The 20808-nt window shown below is 43.5% G+C and overlaps 1 pseudogene; it reads right to left on the bottom strand.

Annotated features, from left to right (window-relative positions):
• Window positions 1-7351: 7351 nt before the first annotated feature.
• Window positions 7352-7822, bottom strand: LOC105288971 (annotated as a pseudogene).
• Between the last annotated feature and the right edge of the window lie 12986 nt (window positions 7823-20808).

Here is a 20808-nt window from a genome sequence, read left to right as displayed (position 1 = left end):
ATGCAATCTCAGGGTCGTCGGTGTCCCCAACCATAATTTCCTCCCTGTACTGCAGGCTCCCTCCTGTGTGAGCAGCTTAAGCAGCTTATAGCTAATCTTCCACTGGCTCTCAGGCACCTCCTCACCACACAGCCATGGTCAGCCCCTTGGTAGGCAGAGCTGTGGTTCTGCATGAAGACTCTATCCTCTTTCTTGTTCCTTCTCCAGGCTGCCATCAGGCCCCAGAACTTTCTCAACCTCTCTCTAGCAAACCAGAGTTTGGCCAGAACTCTGGCAATGCCAAGATGGCCTCCTTGGCTCTCAGACCCAAAATGATTAATCATCACTTTATTCCAGCTATCAGCTCTGCTGAAATTGGCATATTTATTTCTAATCAGCTCTTAAAAATGGCATCATTCAAAGGTGCTTAACCACATTACTTAATTCTCAGCCTGTATTGCCATTGATTTCAAATATTCTCCTCAAGATATGGCTCATCATTCAATGCAGAAGTCTGTTTATATAATAATCTTATCTGGTTACTAAAATCTGTGAAATCTCTTCAATTGCCTCTAATGCAAGATCGGAGGCTGGTTGCTAAATGAGTCAATTTTACTTTAATTTGGTTTATTTACAGTACATGTTTTAATGCTCCGCATTCCCGTCTTTCACAGTGACACTGAAAATAAAGGCAAATACAGGCAGAGAGCGAGGGCTGTGCTTTTCTCAGTCTGCAGGAGACAAGGCAGCCTGACTGAGTTCCCTGAAGCGGAGCTTTTTACCTCTGCTGGCCAGCAGAAGGACCTGCAGTGGTCCTCAAATGCCATCAGTAACAGTGTAGTGCCACCAAAAGAGCACTGGAGGGGAGTCACAGATTTGGTTCAAGTCCCTGCTCTGCCATCCAATGAAGATCTTAACATCACGGAACCTCAGTTTCCCCATCTGTGAATGGAGATAATATAATGTGCTTCCAGGTGTCTCCAGAGGAACAATGAGACTAAAAGGTTAAAATGCACATGGCAGTCAAGATTTCCCAGCTCTTTCTGCAGTCTCTGGTCCGTATGGATTAGCTCCCAGCTCTGGTGGGCTTGCTTCTGCAACAAATGGCTATCCTAACCCTCTACATCACAGAACTTCCCTCTACACCCTTTGCTTTCATTCCCACTGCTAAGTAGCAATCTCTTTCTGTATCTCTGATGAAATGCCAAAAGAGAAAATGCAATCGATCTGGCTCATATGTGAGATCCAGGCCCTTGAGTCACTGATCCCTGGTCTGGTCACCTTGGACTGAGGAGCAGAGGCCAGGATCAGTGGTAGAGAGCTGGCTGTGCCTCCTCCGCAGAGCCTGGAATATGCCAGGGGCTGGGTTGGGCTCTGGTTGTGTGACATAGGGCCCCTGGCTTTGAGTTGCCCTTCACCTTGCTAGAGAGACACACATGCAAGCAAATGGAGATGACACATGGCAAGTGGATGGTGTTAGGCTGTAGGAGGAGGGGTGAAATGATAAATGAACCTGACACTCTTTTATATTTTTTCTGCCTGCTAAGGATGTGAGAGGAATGGGAACCCATGCTGTCTCTGTGTCTCTCTGTCACCAAGACAGAGCTGAGAAGCCCCCTACCTGCTGCAGGCAGTTCCCATCTTGCCCCACGATCCCGCAGCTCTCTCTTGGTCAGGTGTGAAAGCTGCCATTTCATGCTCATCTTCCCCAATTAACAACAGCTGGTCCTCTATAAAACCAACGGGTGAGGTGGTTTGTTATTGGAAGACAATGCAACCTCATTAGGCATTAATGGCTCTAGCCTCGTTTCCTGGCGAGAGTTCGCGGGGTTAATGTGGCGGGATGTTGGGTCTCAACCCACAGAGCTACTAGGCTCCTCTTTTCAGGCACCTTATTCAAGCTTCATTTTCTGAATCAGGACCTAGGAGGTGGCGGGTAGGTGGAGGAGGCCTTGATTTCCTGGAAGGGAAATTGTGCAGGAGATGGTGGATCCACCACTTAGAGGAAAGGGATCATCACAATATTTTAATCGGAAGAGAACAATTTTGAATCCAGCAAGTTTTTAAAAATTCTTTCTTGAATCTGGATTAATTAATCCGTTTCCATCAGCACCTAGATAAGCACCCTTTTCCCCCTCTTTTTGATTATCCTTGCTTCACCCCCTCTATATCATTTGAGACCCTTCATGTTTCTGGTTTGAAAGTTAAGAGGTGAATCGGACTGTGTTCAGACAAGAACACTTTCATTGGCAATTTAAGAGCTTGACTGGGAGTGATGATCTCAGGCAGGCTGGGACCTAGAACTCACACTAAACAGATTTGGCATTGAAAATAACTTCACTACATTTAGCTCAAACTGGCCTCCTAATGTGAAATTTTCATCATGGGCTTGTGCATTTCTCTGTGACTTAAAACCAAAGGCATTGTCTGCATATTCCCCTCAATCTTAGCAATAGTGACCAATATGGTTCCACAAGGACATCTTCCTTTCAGTAAGCAAATCACAAATCTCCCAACATTCATTTATTCATTTAGCAAACATTAAGTGACCACCTATTTTATCTATCTGCCAGACTCTATTGACAAAAACATTGCCACTACCAACAAATGCAGTTAAACCAGATGAATCTCGTGGATTTCGTTAAAAGAAAAATTTATATTTATTTTTTTCTCCTTCCTCTTTTCCAGAAAAATTTTCCATGCATTTATATTGGATATAGACTTGATTATGATTTGGTTTCTGTGCTAAAGGAACAAGTAACTTATCTTCATGGAGTGGCAAAATGGCACCCCACCAAGAGGAAGCCCAAAGCCCAGTCAAAGGAGCTCTTTGAACAGCCAGGAGCCAGCCTTTCTGGCGTGAGATTTGGCCAGAGCCTTGAGGGTGTCCAGCAATGGCAGACAGAGTCTCTGGGCTGAGTTATGGTTCTTGTTCCTTCTATGTTTATCCCCCTGTTGTTCTAGCTTGAGATTTGGGCAAATGGATACCATCTCCACACTACTAAGGGAAACCAACATATAGATGTAGGATCTATCCCAGGCCAGAGCTTTACTGAGAGAGGAGTATCCCTAGGGCCAGCTGGGTGTGGCAACACATTTCGTACCTGACCCACCCCAAGGAGAAGGTGAAACTCTGAGAACCACATAGGGACCACTTGATCCAGCCCCAGTGAAGGGCCTAGAGTGAATTCTCAGCCCATCAGGGTTTTGCGCTAATGAGGGAGGACAGTTCTTTCTCATATACCCTGGGTAGGAGTAGATTAAAGGGACTCACTATCTGTCTCACTCATGAGGCACTTAATCAAATAATGCTTTGAGCACTCACTTTTATTTCCTTCTCATGCTGTTCTCTAACTTTTCCTGGAAATAAGTTTTAATCTCAACCTACAGGTGCCCAGAAGAAAGAAATGGAGACCTATCTACATTTACTTTGTTATTTTGAAACCAAACTTAGAGCATAAGTTCTGGCAAAGGATAGTTTTACCTCTTCTGAGAATGGGAAGCAATCTAGAAAATGCAGCAACATAAACACCCAAAACATTGTTATTTAGGAAAATCAAGTGACTTAATGGAAACTTGGGATATCTTCCCAGCCTTATCACCCACTTACTTAGTGTGTGAACGCAAGCAAGTATTCCATTTCTCAGAGCATCAATTTCCTGTTTGAAGATACACTATTCTGGAGAATAGGGGGTGAATGGTTGCCAGAATCATAACTCACTGTTCTCTTCACCCCTAGCATTTCACATGAACCTAAATCCAGCTTACAGCTTGGTACCCAGAAGGCCTTTAGCAAATAAGTCCTGAATGAGTGAAAAACCTTTTACAAGCAGGACACATACTCCAAATGGGTCGCAACCCAGGCTCTTTGCAGTAGGACTTTTGGAAAATCTCTCTAGATGCGGCTTCATCTGAATGCTGATTTCCTGCAAACCAGCTGAGCTGTATTTACAGTATCTACATTTGTTTTGGAAAAAATCCAAATGTCCACTTAACTGGGCTGGATGCCAGCATAATCTTTCTATATTGTTTGTAACCATGAGATTAATGGTGGGCCTTGCCCTGAACCTTCTGGTTACATCATTCACCTGGGGTGTCTCTTCAGTGCAGATAATAATGGGTTAGTCTTCATTGTGGCAGTCCTGCTCTGTCTTAGGAGCCTGGCTTCTGTGGGGAGGAAATGTGGGGATGGAGCTGCATTGTGTTAAAGCTAGACTATGGTGAGTGCTGAGATAAGTCCCAAGTCCAACCCACTTTATCTATTCTGTACCAGCTGCGTGATCTTAGGCAAGTCACTTAATCTCTCTGAACCTCAGTTTCCTCGTATGTAAGGGTCATATCACTTATTTCACACAGTTATGGTGAGGTTTAAACAAAAGAAGTGCTTAATAAATACTTGCATTCTATCCATCGATATACACATTCACACATTTCTGTTGTCAATGGAAAGATGGTTGAGCAGTTCGTTTGATGTTAAAATAGGACATATGTAACAGCTCAATAACAACAAACCCATTAAAAATGAACAAAGGATTTGAATAGACATTTCTCCAAAGAATATATATCAATGGACAGTAAGCACATACAAAGATGCTTCACATCATTAGAGAAATGCTAATCAAAACCACAATGAAATACCACTTAACATCCATTGGGATGGCTATAATAAAAAAATAAAATAAAATAAAATAAAACAGAAAATAATAAGTGTTGGTGAGGGTATAAAGAGACTGGGCCCTTTGTGGACTGCTCTTGGCAATGTAAAATTGTGTGTCATTGTGAAAAATAGAATGGTGGTTAATCGAAAAAATTAAGCAAGATATGACTCAGCAATTAATCTTCTGAGTACATACCCAAAATAAGGAAAAGTTGGGATTCAAACAACTATTTGTACACACATGTTCACAGTAGCATTATTAAAAATAGCTAAAAGATAAAAGCAATTCAAGTGACCATTGATGGATGAACAGATAAACAAAATGTGGTGTATACATACACTGGAATATTACTTGGTCTTAAAAAGGAAGGAAATTCTGACATGTTACAACATGGATGAACCTTGAAGACATTATGCTAGGTGAAATAAGCAAGTAAAAAAAAAGTCAAATATTGTATGCATCTACTTATACGAGATACCTGGAGCAGTCAACTGCATAAAGACAGAAAGTAGAATAATGGTTATCAGGGGCTAGGGGGAGAAGGAATTGGAGAGTTAGTATTAAATGGGTACAGAATTTCAATTTTAGAAGATAAAAAGTTCTGGAAATGGATGGTCATCATGGTTGCCCAACAATGTGAATGTACTTAATGTAACAACTGTACACTTAAAAATGGTTAAAATGGTAAATTATATGTTATCTATATATAGTCACAATTTAAAAATTAAAAAAAAAAAATGACATGGGCTGTGATGTTATTTCCAACAGAGAAATCAAATTTCTTGAGGTTTTGATTTCCAAAGAGACTTCAACATTCTCCGAATTATTTTTATTTGTAAGATGATTAGTGGTAATGATCTTAATCATAGCGATTTTACAGTTTTTTTTGAACCATCAGAGGCAATCCCAGTTCTTCCTCATAATGGAAACACCTTTATAGATGAAAAAGTTGAGGCTTGAAAAGAACTCACTCTTCAGCAAGGACCTCAAGATCACCTAGATGTTTGCTTGGCAGAGCCAGAAGCACAGCGCAGTTGGAAGTGTGTGGGCTAGTCACCATGTATGTGGGCAGAACACAAGAACAGAAAGAGTTTTGTCCACTGAAGGCATATCTCTGTAAAGGTGGGGTTATCCAGATTCTTCAACTAGGGTCTCAAGATTAGGCAATTTCCAGTCATGGTAAGGAGCTCTGACAGGAAGCATCTGACTTTTGCCAACTCTATCCTCCACTGGGTGCAGGCTGAGGAGGAGTGTGGAGTTTCCTAAGGGGATCACCAGTTCCTTACAGAAGATTATTTCTGACCGAACTCTAGAGATGCTGGGAAGTAGCAATGGCCTGGATGTCCAAAGACTGGGTACTGGTCTTAGCTCTATCAATAACTTCCTTTGTGTCCTGGGGTAAACTGCTAACCTCTTTGGGCCACTGGCTTCTCTCTGCACTTTGTACCTCTCTGGAGGTTGGTGTCAAAAACTAGGAGTGGATGGAAAGGTTTGTGTGAGCAACAAAACATGTGTGTTTGTTGGGGGGGAGCAGGGTGGAGGGAACATGTCCACTCAGCAAAGGAAGGAAGAGCTCAAGGCTATAGCAGTTTCAAAAGCACAGTTAAAGATTAGCATTCAAAAAGCAGTTATAGAACATATGTCTGGTTTTCTGCCAAGGGAGTTTATTTATAAATGGTATTTTACTTACTCCTCACATAGCCTTGTAAGGTGGGCATTGTTATCCTGTTTTCCACGTAAGTCTTGGAGGAGTTAAAAAGTGTGCTCAGGATCACACAGGTACTGAGCAATAGATGTTAATTCAGATTTGCCTCCTGCACAGCCGTCAAGTCACACTTCCTCCCTTGAGACTGTAATGTAATTCAGGCCAGTAATGGATGCTGGGTGCTACATGCAAAGATGAAGATACAGTCCCTGCATTTGGGGAGTGAATCCCATCAATAGATATTACCAATGCACTGTGGTGGGTTCTAGGTACTTTTGCTGTAGCATCTTTGCCACACTTTTTTTCACTGCATAATTAATTGGCTACAAGGCAATTTTGCCATAAAAAAATATAACTTGTTGACAGTTTATTGGTTGGGTTTTTTTCGTCAGTTGGGTTTTATTTCTCCACCGATGAAGTTCTTGCGGTTGTTCTCATTTTTACATTACATATAAATCTTAGCTATTCCTTATAATGGTCTATATAGCGACAAGTAGACGTGGTGGTCTTAAAATAGTTAACATTTCTTCCAAAGACAATGATTTGCTCCAAGAGTTGGTTTCTCATTTTGAAACACACTACATTGGGAGAAGACAGAGAGACTGAGGGCCCTCATTGCAGGCACAGAGTTGAACCCACATATCCCATAGAGTGAAGACAAGTGCTTAAATACAATAAAACCAGTTAAAATAAAACCAGTTATTTGTGCAGTATTGCCATGGATCTACACACATTTAAAATGTACTCAAATATTTTGCATTTCACAATAAAGTGTTTCTAATTTTGTTATGTCCTTTTTAATGTCCCTCTTTTATTTTTCATGATTTTATCTGTTTTATGGCAAAATTGCCTTACAGACAATTAGTTATGCAGCAAAAATGCAGCAAAAATGCTTGCAGCAAAGATGTCTATGGTGAAGATGCTTATAGTGAAAATATGGATATGGTGAGTGCTGAGCTAAGGAGCATCACTTTTTTTTTTTTTTTTTCTGAGAAACAGTCAATAAAATTTAATATGGCCTCATGCACCCAGAAGGAGGCGGTGCCCGATTTGGAGGGGTGATGGCTATGTCGAAGTAGTCTCCGATCTGGAACTTCTGCGACTGCAGGGTCGTGGCGTCGTTGCTCCCCTTCCTCCCAGGCATGGTGCTGCCAATCTCCTTTACTCGATAGCCAGGTCTTTTAATATCCGTAAAGACAATTGCAAAATTGAAGTGCGTGCCCTTCTTTCTAGCTTCTGGGTAGACTTCTGTCACTAAACTCATCAGCTCTTTTAAGGTTGCATCCATCCAGGTGTAGATCTACAGCTCGCTGGACGGCACGTTGCCGCAGGAGAACTCGTCCATGCAGCGCTGGCGGCCGTTGTTGGTGGTGAACACGCACAGCAGCAGCGGGCATATCTTCTCCCAATGGATGAACTTCTCGGGCTCCTTCTTGATCTCCTCCTGGGTGATGCGCAAGCAAGGGATATATACCCGAATTTAGAGGTGCTAGAAGGGATTTCTGGAAAACTTGTATATGAGCTAGGTTGTGAAGGGTACATAAGAGTTGGCCAGGCAAGAAAGGGTAGCAAGGTGTTCCAGGCAGAGGTTCCTGCATGAGTAACCATGCAGAGGCACAGACCAGCATGCCATGTTTGGAGAACCAGATTTTTAGCCCACCTATGGTATGGAGCTCAAGATAGGGAAGAAGATAGAGCTGGAGAAATGGGCAGAATCTTGGGTATGGCCCCAGAGGCTTAGGTTGTATCCTGTGAGTAATAGGAAGCCATGGGAAGGTTAAAAGCCAGGAAACCTCTTGCACACACTCACAAACACACACACATGTGTGTGCACACACACGCATGTACATACTCAAATTGAGAGAGAGAAGCCTTCAGCTGCATCGTTGAGAATGGGTGGTTGTAGTGGTAGGTAGCCATGTAAGAAGAGAGTTTAGAACACTTGTTCAGAGGTTATTGAATAGTCTTGGCAAGAGCTAAGAGGGCCCCAAACTCAGCTTGCTATAAATCTGTATCCTGGGCTCCTAGCACAGGGCCAGGCTTCAGTGAAAGATGGTCCAGAGGGTGAGTTCTGGAATCAGGCTCCAGCAGTTACCAGCTGTGCAGCCTGGGTATTATTTCACCTATATGTTCCTTGAATTCTTCTGCTTTCAAAAAGAGTTAACACTAGCACTGGATTATAGTAAGGATTGAGGGAGGAGTAAGCAATGAAATGAGTACAGCGTAGTGTCGGGTGTCCCAGTCACAGCTCAGTAACTGTGTGGCTTGCTTGTGTGAAAGGGGTACCTCTTACCATCCCTGTGAAGGCTCCACTGCCTATTCTTCAGAGCCCCCTCCCCCATCCCCACCCAAGCCTCAAAGGAGGGGGTGGGCAGTTTAGTATTAAATGGCCTGGATGAAATGCATTCTGCTGGCAATTGCCTTCATTGCCTGCTGTAAAAATACATCTATATTTAAATATGCTGGGATAATTCTTAAGTTTTATTAGTACTTAAATATTTTGGCATGTTTATTTCTCTGGGAACAATTATGGAGGTTTCATTGTTTTACTCACAAAAAAGAGACTAAATCTCCTTTTACAATAAACCCGTGACAGGTTGAATATGGCGTTATCCCCAGCGTGTGTCCTATTATTGTCTAGTCAGCTCTTGGGGTGCACAAGCAGAACTGGGGAGGGCGGGTGATGGTCCTCAGAGTGGTGCCTTGTCCACGGCCCCAGATATCTCCTGTTTACCACTCCCCACCTGCTCTCTACCTTCTCCTCTGTGGCTGCCTGGTGGACCTGTGTTCTCTGGCTTCCCATCAAGTTTGGCCAGTGGGAAGGCTCCAGCAAGAGATCCAGGGAGGGAAGAAAGGGAAATCGAAGTATTAGGTTGCTGGCTTTCTCCCTTTGGGGTCACCAGGGGCTCCTGTCTGGCCAACCAGATATCACCCTAGGCCTCACTGTCTCCCTATTGTCATAACTGCTCTCTCCTCCTGTGCCATCAGATCCAGTGTGAGAAGGGCACCCCATTGCTACTGCCTTCTGCATGCCACACTGTCTCCATGGTTTTCTTCCACCCCGGCCCTGCTTTTGTAAATGGTCCCTTATTAGCTTCCCCTTAATGACCTCATCTGAGCGAGCCAGCTGTCTCCTGTAAAGACCCTGATGGACATGACGCCCTCCTGAGGCCTTTGCCACTGAGGAAGTACACATGCATCAGGCACTTTGGTTAATACTCGTAACAACCTCGTAAGTGGAGAGGGAGGGCAGTCTGCTTTCTCTTGTTTTACTGAAAAAGACACCAAGGCCCAGAGAGGTTGCCTGTTCCTCCCAATGTCACACAGCTAGTAAGCAAAGAAAGCAGAATTAAAGACCAAGGCCATTGAGCGCAGGCGCCAGATTCTTCCTACCCCTTCACAGCTGGCAGTTGTGGAAAGTCTGAGAGAGTGATGGGGAAGCATTGAGGTCAGTTGTTCTTCCACCTTGGAGAAGATCCCACTCTCACTTGCTGTGCAAAGTGCTGGCCTCCTTCCTGGGACAGATGAGAGTATGGAATGGGGGAGGTATAGCTAAGTGATATGGGAGAGACTGAGGACTGGTTCAGTCCCTGTTTTAGCTTTGTGACTTTGAACAAGTTACTTAAACTCTCTGGGCCTCTGTTTCTCACTTGTATCATTAAGATAATACTTGCTGGGCAAGGCTCAGAGCCAGAATGACCACTTTAGCCTTAAAGTAATAATAATGAAGGATTACTGAGTATACACCTGGGTCTAAAACTATCCTAAGCACTTATGTGTAACGTCTGGTTGAAGCAGCTATCGCTATTATTAACTGTTTGACATGATACAGAAATGAAGGCACAGAGAAATTAAGTAGACCTTTCCCTCCTGTAATCGCTGGCGTTTGAACACAGGCCAGTGGGCCTCTTTATAGAAGAGGAGCTTCAGGGGGGCATAGGGTACAACCAGTTCAAGCAACTTTACAGGTGGAGATGTGAGACCCGGGCAGAGTAAGCACCCTGGCCAGGATCACACAGGAATAGGAAGCCAGTCCTCCAGACTCCAAATTCAGTTTGTCACTTGTGGAGTTACCAAAATACAACCAATGAAGGATCAGTCTCCAAGTGGTCAGTCTCTCCTTCACTCCCCCTCCATGTGAATGGAGGAACCACTGACCCCATTCAGCTATGGCATCTGGGGTGGCCCCGGGCCCTCCTGTACACCAGCCCTGATGCATGTGTTTAAGGGTAGAGCTGGGACCCAGCAGGAGCGTTTTTCTCATGAACAGCTGGGCTGCACTGCCCTGATCTCTGGTTTGTGGATGAACCAGCCCCCTACCCACCCCACGTGTACATTGACCTTAGGCCCTTTGAGGGCAGGAGAAGGCCTGGCCTGGCCTAGGAAAGGGAGGAATAACAGTGGGCCAGCCAGAACAAATGCCAGCCGTAAACACCAGTGCAGCTATCCTGGAGCCAACAGAATTTATTGTCGAGACGCAGAGAGAAATGCTTGCAACAGGAAATACAGCAGATGCTCCATAAACAGAAGCCATTGCTTTATTTGTAAATTTCATGAGCTCTGGTTTCCTCCAGGTTGTGACATTTTCGACATTTCAATCCTTTACGGCAGGCACATGGTGGAAATTTCATTACTGCAAATCTAGGTGCAGGGAAAATGCCAACCACTATGTGGAGAGATTTAATTCAATCCTTCAAACACTGGGTGAGCAGCCCTTCTGCACACGGCACTGGGAAAGAGGCAGAGGAGAATACAGCAGGCTCTGTTATCAGGGAGACTCCAGATCAGGGGGAGAAGCCACACAAACACACCAGGGTAAAAAAATCAGGAAGAAAGAAACTCTCGGTGCAGGGACAGGAGGCTACACTGAACAGTGGAACAACATACAGGCTTGAGTGCAGGCACTTTTTCCATTTCTCAGCTGTGTGATGTTGGGCAAGTCAGCTAACCCACTGCACTGTTTCTTATCTGTTAAAGGGGAATATTAATATTGATCCTAAGGGGTTGCTGTGGGCACTGAGGTCCCACCCTGTTGAAGCAGCTGCACAGGGTTTGGCACTATATATTGTTCTCCTCACAGCATTAGTTGGCCTGGGGATCCAGAGGAAGGAAAACTCGCTCCGGTTTGAGTGGTCCAGAAAGGCTTCATAGAGGAGGTGGCATGGAGCTGTCTTGAAGGGTGAGAGGGGCTTCGAGAGGTGGAGATGGCAGAGGAAATAGCCCATGGGAAAGCAAAGAGATAGAAGGAAAGATCTGTGGGGTTACAGAAAGAAACCATAGGTAACAGAGAAGAGTAGGGGTCTCTGAATGAATGAGGGGAGCCTTGAAGAAGATGACCATGACAGCCAGTGTTCCATGGGTTTTTGTTGATCATTCCTGTGAACGTATCATAATTTTGAGTGGGAATAATGGCTTTTATTTAAAGAATATCATCTGATCTGAGTCAAGAAGCAAATTCCAACAGAAGATACCATGTGGCTCCTGCTCATGGAGAAGTGGAAAAGGAACTCTAAGTGGGGTGGGCCTAGGAAGGCAGTAAGAAAAGCAGAGTGGGCTGAGCACAGGGTGGGCTGTAGACTAGACAGGCAGCCTCTCTCAGGCAGAGCACTCGGGCAAGGGTGTCTGGCTCCTGCTCAGTCTGGACTACTGGGCAGAGGCCACTTCCCCTAGCCTAGGAGTTATTAGGAGAAGAAAGGGATTGTTGGCAGGGGGGTGAGGGAAAAGGGAGGCCTGAACTAAGAGCCTTGGGGAAAGAGGGAGAGAGGGAGAAACATCTTTTTTCTCACTCAGATGGCTCCTTAGGGGCCCTGGAAACTCTCTAGACCAGGTCCAGGGAATCTGGGCCCAGGCCTGGCCAGGTGGGCTTGAGATAAGTCAGAAGCGTACAGGCATTATTTCCCACTCTTGACAATCTGGCTGTGACCCCACTCCCAGCTCTCTGTCAGGCCTACTTTACAAAGACTGGAAAGGAAACCAGTAGCAGAGCCTCCACTGGCAAAAGAGACCCCAGCTCTCATTATCCAGTCATTGTAGACAGAGCTGGGGGAGAAGATGATAGTCTAAATTCTTCTCTTTTACAGGTAGGAGAGACATTTCAGTTCCAGTCTGCCAGAACGAGGCTGGGTTTAATGTTAGAGAACAGTCTGTTCTGAAGGCCCCAAGAATGCTGTTCCCGGAGAAAAGCGTGTTCTCTCCCCAACCCTGGCTCCCATGCACTTGTTTCTCAGCTTAGCAGTGTGTGTGGTTGTGATAACTAATTCCTAGAATGGAATCAAGGAAAAACTTCTCTTGTCCTCTCCCAGGGTATCCATTGTACAGATGGCAAGATTGAGGCCATCCAGAGCAGAGAAGGCACAGCTAGATGGAGCAGAGCCCATATCAGAGCTAGGACCCAGGTCCCCTCCCTCCCAGATGTCTCTATTCTGGATGAGGTTATTTGTGCCCCAGAACTCAGAAATGAACTTCAAGGAATCCTCCCTGACATCTGATGTAAAATGTCAGTTGTCTGTGCATTTTTCTGGAGAGAGGACCTACAGCTTTCATTGGGTTTCTTGATGGTTTATATCTTTATTCCCCAAAATGTTTTAAGAAAGAATAATTAACAGTAGGCACTCATCGCTGTGTTCTGCAAGTTTGCATCCCTCAGCCTGGAGGCAGGGAGCCCTCATAGCCCTCCCTGATAGGCGGGAGGCAGGTCCTATTTTCAGTCTGAAAGTCTACTGTCTTCACAGTGATGGCAGGTCCCCCTCCGTGTCTCTGACACATTTTCCTGGGCCCTGAGCAGGAATATTAACACATGCTTGCTCACATTTCCTCCTCTAAGTTCATCCCACACAACAGCCCTCTCCCTCAGAACCCTGGGAACCCATGGTGGAGTTGCTGCCTTGCCACACCCGCCTCCCTCTTCATTTTTGCCTGAAATACTAGGAGAGCTTTAGCCTCATTTGGGGTAGCCTTGTCATTTTATAGTCGCCCAGAAAAGGGAAGGACCATTCTTGCATTCACAGCTGTTCTAAAGTTAAAATATGATTAGGAAACTCAAGCAGGCTACTGGATTCATTAGAGTTTCTTCCTCCACCTAGAGGCCCCATGTGCTCTAACTTCGAGGTTGAGCATTTTGAGGGAGGGCCAGTATGCAGAACACTGCAATGGGCTGCTGGACTGAGCTGCTCTTGTGGCTCGCAGGCTGTGGATTCCTATCATGAGGGGTGCAGCCTAGAGAACCTCTTCCTGCCCAGAGAACCATGTGAACCACACACAGACGGGCTTGATAAACCAGGACTGACAGAGAACACAAAAGGACTCAGTTCATTCACCAGCTCATTTATTCATTCAACCAATATTTATAAAGTTGTTATAGTACATTATATTCCACGGGCTAGTGAGGCAATGATGACCAAGGTAGGCCCTGAAGTCCTAAGACTTACACTGTTATAGAATAAGAGCACAATCGAACTTCCACTGTAGAAGAACTCTATGTGGTTCCTTACAGAGTTTACAGCAGCATAATTATATTCAGCAACCTAAAGATGATGTACAGTGGGACTTGCTATTAACTTTCAGTTTCTTCTCCTCATTCAGTAATTGGTGAAACCTTTAGCCCAAAGTAGCTGCTGGAGCCTTCCCTTCCTCCCTCCCTTCCCTCCTTCCTTTAGGAATTAATAAGTACCATATGCTAGGGAAGATGCTGAGAATACAAAAGTTGGTTCTAGAGAGGAAGTCAACTGGAAATCAGATCATTATAATGCAGTGTGACAGTGCTCTGGTGACAAGCAAGCCCAGGGTATTATGGAAGCTCAGAAGAGGGGACCCCAACACCCACTGAAACATCTTGGTCAGCTTCTACAGGGAAGTTTTGTTGGAGCTCCTTCTTTCACCTTGCTAAGCATCTGCCATGTTCTAGACACTGTGCTAAGGGCTAGGTGTGGAATGATGAGGAGGACAAGCCAGATCCTTCTATTCCTAAAGGGCTTGCCCAATCCCAGCTGGATATTTCTGCTAGCATTGTGCGGCTCCTGGCCCCTCCTCTCTGTGTCCCTGGCCTCTCTTGTCCAACTGGTCTGGGTTGGACTGCCTCATCCTCCTTCAAAAGGCTTACTTACTCATAGGGAAAGTATGTTCATTTTCTGCCCTTGGAACTGCTCAGAATTATGGTATTTACATAATGCCTTTCTAGTGTTCCACTACTTTCTAGAACTCAGAGCCTGCTTCTGTATATATATACCCTGCGGAGGGCCTGTCCCCAGTGACCCATTGCACAAGAAATCCTACAGGGTCTGCTCTGGTCCTTTCAGAGCCACCTCTGTGTCCTGCCATGTTACAAAGGCAGTAGAGGACCAGGTGCAAGCAGGAAGAATAACTTCTGGATTGAATCCAAAGGAAGCATTTCCTCCACTGTCCAGAGGTGTGTCTCCTACACCCCTGCCTGTGTCACTCCACTGTTAAAGTGCTCTGAGTTGGCAGCACTGGGTTTTAAATCATGTGGCCTCTATATGCCATTAGTGAAATTCAGAAGTGAAATCAATTGAAACTGTTAATTAAACACAGTTCAGGCATGGAGTGGTTTAAATAATATAAGCAATATGACCACTGCACTTAGCAATAGATATTTGTTATTTTTAAATAAGACTTTATTATTCCAAACCAAATTTCAATTAAAAAAAAAAACAAAACTGAAAAATGACCAATTTCTCACTTATCAGTCTGCTATTGTTCAAGTGGAGCAACAGAATTAAATTAAAACTTGGGTTTTACACCCCTAGAAGCAGTGTCTGGAAGTCAAGGTACAAATACTATTTATTCATTGTGAATGTGCTGTGTCATCCTGAGCAAGTCACTTAACGTCTCTGTTCTAGTCTTCACATCTATGAAATAGGGAATTTCATAGATGTGAAGACTAGAATTGTGGGAATGGCAAACAAAATTTAAAAAGTGAGAGTGGTTTTTACATGCTATCATTTGATCATTTGTTTGTTTTTTTTTTTCTTTATTTGTAGCTCTCTTTGAACCACTTGGGATTGGAGGCTGGGATAAAAGCTGAATTCTGCACAGACATGAGGGGTCACTTCCCACTGCCTTAATCTCATAGGGAGACCCAGTTTCCAAGAACTGAGAGGCCTCCCCTACAGGGGGACTAAAGGTAGGCAGAGGACGTGTCTACCCTTCAGTCTCAAGATTTCTACACTTCTACATCCAAGGCAAAATGCAATTTTTGAGGGTCCCAGAGTTTGTTTCGGGTTTGGGATGAAAGGGACAATAGGCAGGTTTACCTTCAAAAGCCAACCCTGACTTCTGTTACTTCCTCACTCCATCCCGAGCCATCACTTTGAATTATACATGAGGCGTTTGCAGGAGCTGTGATGATTTTTCAAATATTTCTCTAATTGATGAGAAGGGCTTTGATAAATTGCTGTAGAACCAGGAGCATCTGATCACAAGAAATTCTGTCTTGTTCCTCCTTGACAGATGTTTATTTGACTTAAAGGAGGTGTAGGATCCAAAGGAACTATTTCTCTCTCCTGGAACTTTTATTGTATTGAGAGAAAATAAAATAAAACAGAAATTCTATGGTTCCATTTTCAAATTCGAATAAGGAAATTTCTCCAGGGTCTGAAGTCTTGCCTGCCACATTCGGTTGAAGGAGTTGAAGTATGGGCAGGGAGTTGAAGTGTGAGATCTCTGTTAGGCTTCAGTTCTTGCTTTTCCATAATGTTCTCCTCATGGCTGCTAAAAGAGGAGAGGCAAAATATCTGAGAACCAGGCTGCACAAGCACCAACCAACAAGAACATCAGAATGGGCATCAGCTATAGGCCGACGCAGAGCCTCCTGGGCCAGGCATTAACTTTTGCTTTCTGAAATGTGATGGTGTCCAAGAGCCCCAGGGGAGGGCACCAGAGTGGTGAAATGTGTGTCTACAAAATATCCATAGCTAACATGGAACTTAAGAATAAAATATTGAATGCTTTCTTCCCTAAGAGAGAGAACGATGCAAAATTGTCCACTCTCATCACTATTATTCGACATCATACTAGAAGTTGTAGTGCAATAAGGCAAGAAAAATAAATAAAATGCATACTGATGGTAAAGAAAGAAATAAAACTTTTCCAGTTTATAGACAACATGACCATAGAAAATTCCAGAGAATCTACTCCAAAAAACTCTTTTTACTAAGTTTAGCAAAGTTGTAGGATACAAGATCAACATGAAAAATCAATCATGTTTTTTATATGCTGGTAATAAATAATTGGAAACTATAATTTTAAAAACCAATACCACTTTTTTAAAGTTTCTTAAAATTAAATACTTACCTACAAATCTAAGAAAACATATTTAGGACTCACATGATAAAAACTACAAAAGTGATGAAAGCAGTAACACCTAAAGAAATAGGAGAAACACTGTTTTTTGGATTGAAAGAGTATAGTTAAGACATCGTCTCCCCAAATTGCTCTATAGATTTCATCCATGTCCAATAAAAATCCTAAGAGAATTTTTTGTGGATGTAGACAAGCTGATTCTAAAATTTACAGGAAAAGAAACCAGAACCAGAATAGCCATAAGCATTTTGAAAAAATAAATAAATAAATGTGGAGGACTGACATTACCCATTTTAAAACTTACTATAAAACTCCACTAATCAAGACTGCAAGGCATTGGCAAAGGGATAGACACATAGATCAATAAGACAGAATAAATAAACACAAAATAGACACAAATAAAATTGACTTTTGATACATTTAATTATGTTTTCAAGAAATGGCATTGGAATAATTGAACATCCACTGGGCAGGAGGAAACTTGAGCATTCTTGATAGACATATAAATGTAAAATGACAAAACTTTTAGAAGAAAACATAATCTTCATGACCTTGTGTTAGGCAAAAAGTTCTTAGATTTGACACCATAAGCATAATTTATAAAATAGACAACTTGATAAATTGGCATTTATCAAAATTAAAAAACTTTTCCCCATGAAAGACACTGTCGAGAGAATGGAAATATAAACTACAGACTGAGAGACAATATTGTAAATCACATATTCAACAAAGGACTGGTATCCAGAATATACAAAGAACTCTTAAAACACAACAGAAGGAACATAAACAACCTAATAAAAAATTGGGCAAGCAACTTAGACAGACACTTCCCCTAAGATACACAGATGGCAAATAATTTCATGAAATTCAAAATAAAATAAAAACACAAGATAGCATTAGAATCAATTAAAATGGCAACAACAACCACAAAACAAACAAACAAATGAACAAACAAAAACCCACAAATACTAGTATATAGAGCAAATGGAACTCTCATACATTGCTGGAGAGAATGCAAAAAAAAAAAAAAAAGAACGGTCACTTTGGAAAACAGTTTGGCAATTTCTTATAAAGTAAAACATCTACGTACAATATCACCCAACAATCCCTATCTTGAGCACTTACTCAAGAGAAATAAAAATGTGTTCATATAAATAGTTCTCCATTTATAATTACCCAAGCTGGGAACAACCTAAATTTCTTGCAATGGGTGAATGGATAAACACTGGAATACTACTCAGCAATAAAAATGAAGGGGCTTTTGATGAATGTCACAACATGAGTGTATCTCAAAGGTATTATTATGCTGAGTGCAAAAGCGACCTTATAAGGATGTATACTGTCTGATTCCACTTATATGACATTCTGGAAAAGGCAAACTATAGGGATGGAGAACAGATCAGTGGTTGCATGGGATAAGGGTAAGAGAAGGGTTCAACACAAAGGAGCAACATGAGGGAATATTTTTGGTGGAGATGGAAATGTTCTATGTCTTGCTAGATAACTGCATACATACACACACACACACACACACACACACACACACACACACACACACACACACACCAGTAGTCTCTTCTACCAGTCTGTGATGGCCACGTTAGTTCCATCTTTGTCCAGCCCTCCCATTAAAATCTCCTTCTGAGGGATCCCTTGCCCCAGAAGCTTCATGAAGACCTCTCATCAAAGCCACTGATCCTAGTGCCCACCCATCAAAGCTGCTAGGAGATGGTCTTCCTGTGCTTCCTCTAGATCTGGCACTACCTCTTGCCCTTGACACTGCTACCAGCACTGCCAAGCACTCAGCCAGTAGATAAGTCCACCAGTACCAAGGTGCCACAATAGTTGTGCCCCTCCCAATCTCCTGTGCAACAGGGGAAAAGATGTATTGAGCTAAAGGAAAAAGATACCTGTCCCCTTTTCTGCATCATACTTTCATAGAGATGTTGCAAAGCATTCCTGACTTACAGAAATTTTTGTAGAAACAGCTCATGCGGTTTTATTTTCACTCGCAACTGATCCTACCCCCATTTCCCAAACCCCAGCTCCAAAGCACAGGGGCTAAGCTGGAAAACAAACCTGAGTGGGAGACTTCAAGCTGTGCTCAGACACTGCCCTCCCTCTGAGGTCCCGCTTCCCTTAGGGTGAATGGGCTCCCAGGAGATACAGGCCTCCCAAAGACATGCATTCCCTAATTCCGAGAAACCGTGAGTGTGTTGTGTTACATGCCAAAAGGGATTTTGCAGTTGTAATTAAAGATGTGGACCTTAAAATAGAGAGAATATACGAATTATTTGGGTGGGCCCAATCTAATCACATGAACCCTTAAAAGCAGAGAACTTTCTTTGAGTAGAGACAGAGAACTGAGGCAGAAGGAGAAGTCAGAGATTCCAGCATGAGAAGGACTCATTGTGCTGTTGCTGGCTTTGAAGAAGGAGGGGCAACATGACAAGAAATGCAGGCGGTCTTAACAGGCTGCGGGAGGCTCCCGCAACCCCCAGGAAAGAAACGGGAGCTCAGTCCTATAGCTATGAAGGATGAAATTCTGCCAAAGACTCAGAGGAGCATGGGAGCAGATTCTCCCCTGGTGCCTCCAGAGAAAAGCCCAGGCTGACCGACACCTTGACTTTGGCCTTGTGAGACTTGAAGCAGAGAAACCAGCCCAGCTCACCCAGACGTCTGACATATAGAACAGTGAGCTAATAAACTTGTGTTTTTTTGAGCTCCTGTGCTTGTGGCAGTTTTATGACAGCAATAGAAAACTAATGCAGTCATCATGCTAATAAACTCTTGACTGGCCCCTCCAACACACCCAGACATGACTGAGCCCGGGTCTCAGGGTCAGCCTGAAGCCCCTCTGTAATTTCTGCTGTCTCCTCTCCTCTGCTTCTATCTTCTCATCCCAGCAGCCCGGTCCCTAGCACACAAGGGCTGGCTGATAGACGTCTCACTGAATAGGCCACCATTGGACTATCACAGAGCTTAAGAATTATTTGATTTGAACAAAAACATTCTAGCTCCCTCTTCACAAGTCCCCACAGATGCAGTATGATTCATGGCTTCAAATTTAAGCAAAGATACAAGCTCCCTGTCAGCCTCCTTTAAGTTCTTTCTGGAATCCAGGCAGAATATAAATGCTGACCAAGGCGAAATAGGGTAGGCCTAAGCTACCTCTTCTGGAACCAGGAGCTAGTGTCTTTTTTTCTCTGGTTCAGTTTCCTCTACTGAAACATGAGGGATGAGACAGATGGGCCCCAAGTTCCTTCCAGCTTTAGGGAATCTAGAAATAGAAGGCACCCCCCCACCACCACCACCATCACCACCACCAGCTTTTGCTGGCTCCTGAAAAGGAAACAATGGCTCCGATGTGAAGTATCAGTGAGCCCACTCCAGCAGGGACCCTTCTGAAACAGAAGTCAGGAATAGAACAGCCCGGGACATTTTTGGTATTTATTCAGTGTTGTGGGTTGAATCATGTTCTCCAAAAAGACATGATAGAGTCCTAACCCCCAATATCTGTGAAAGAGGCTTCAAATGGAAACAGGGTCTTTGCAGATGTAATAGTTAAGATCAGGTTGTTAGGGTGGGCCCACATCCAGTATAAATGGTGTCCTTATAAGAAAGGAAAAGAGAGAGGCACGAGGAAGAAGAGGATTGTATAATGGAGTGGTGCATCTATAAGCCAAGGAACACCAGGGATTTACAGCCACCACCACCAGAAGCTATGAAGAGGCAAGGAAGAATTCTCCCCTACAGGTTTCAGAGGAAGCATGGCCCCACTGACACCTTGATTCTGGATTTCTAGCCTCCAGAATTTTGAGAAGATATTTTTTTTGTTGTTTAAGCCACTCAGTTGGTGGTACTTTGTTACAGTAGTCCTAGAAAATTAGTCAATAAATCTTTATTTAGTACCTACTGTGTGTCAGGCACTGGTCTAGGCTCTTGAGACAGCACAGCAACACAAACAGATAAAAATCTCTGCCCCTGTGAATTTTCAACAGATTATTGCGCTGAAGGGACAAGGAATTTGTCCAAAAAGGTGTCATTAGGAAGGTACATAGTGTTTGTAGTCTTCTCTATTTATTTGCAATGGGATATGCTATTTTTTTTTGGTCATTTTCCAGACAGAATCATAAAATATTAGAGATG

Source organism: Pteropus vampyrus, unplaced genomic scaffold, assembly GCF_000151845.1.
Source record: "Pteropus vampyrus isolate Shadow unplaced genomic scaffold, Pvam_2.0 Scaffold20, whole genome shotgun sequence".
Lineage (NCBI taxonomy): Eukaryota > Metazoa > Chordata > Mammalia > Chiroptera > Pteropodidae > Pteropus > Pteropus vampyrus.
Note: the sequence above shows the minus strand (reverse complement) of the source record. Positions and strands in the feature narration are given on the sequence as shown.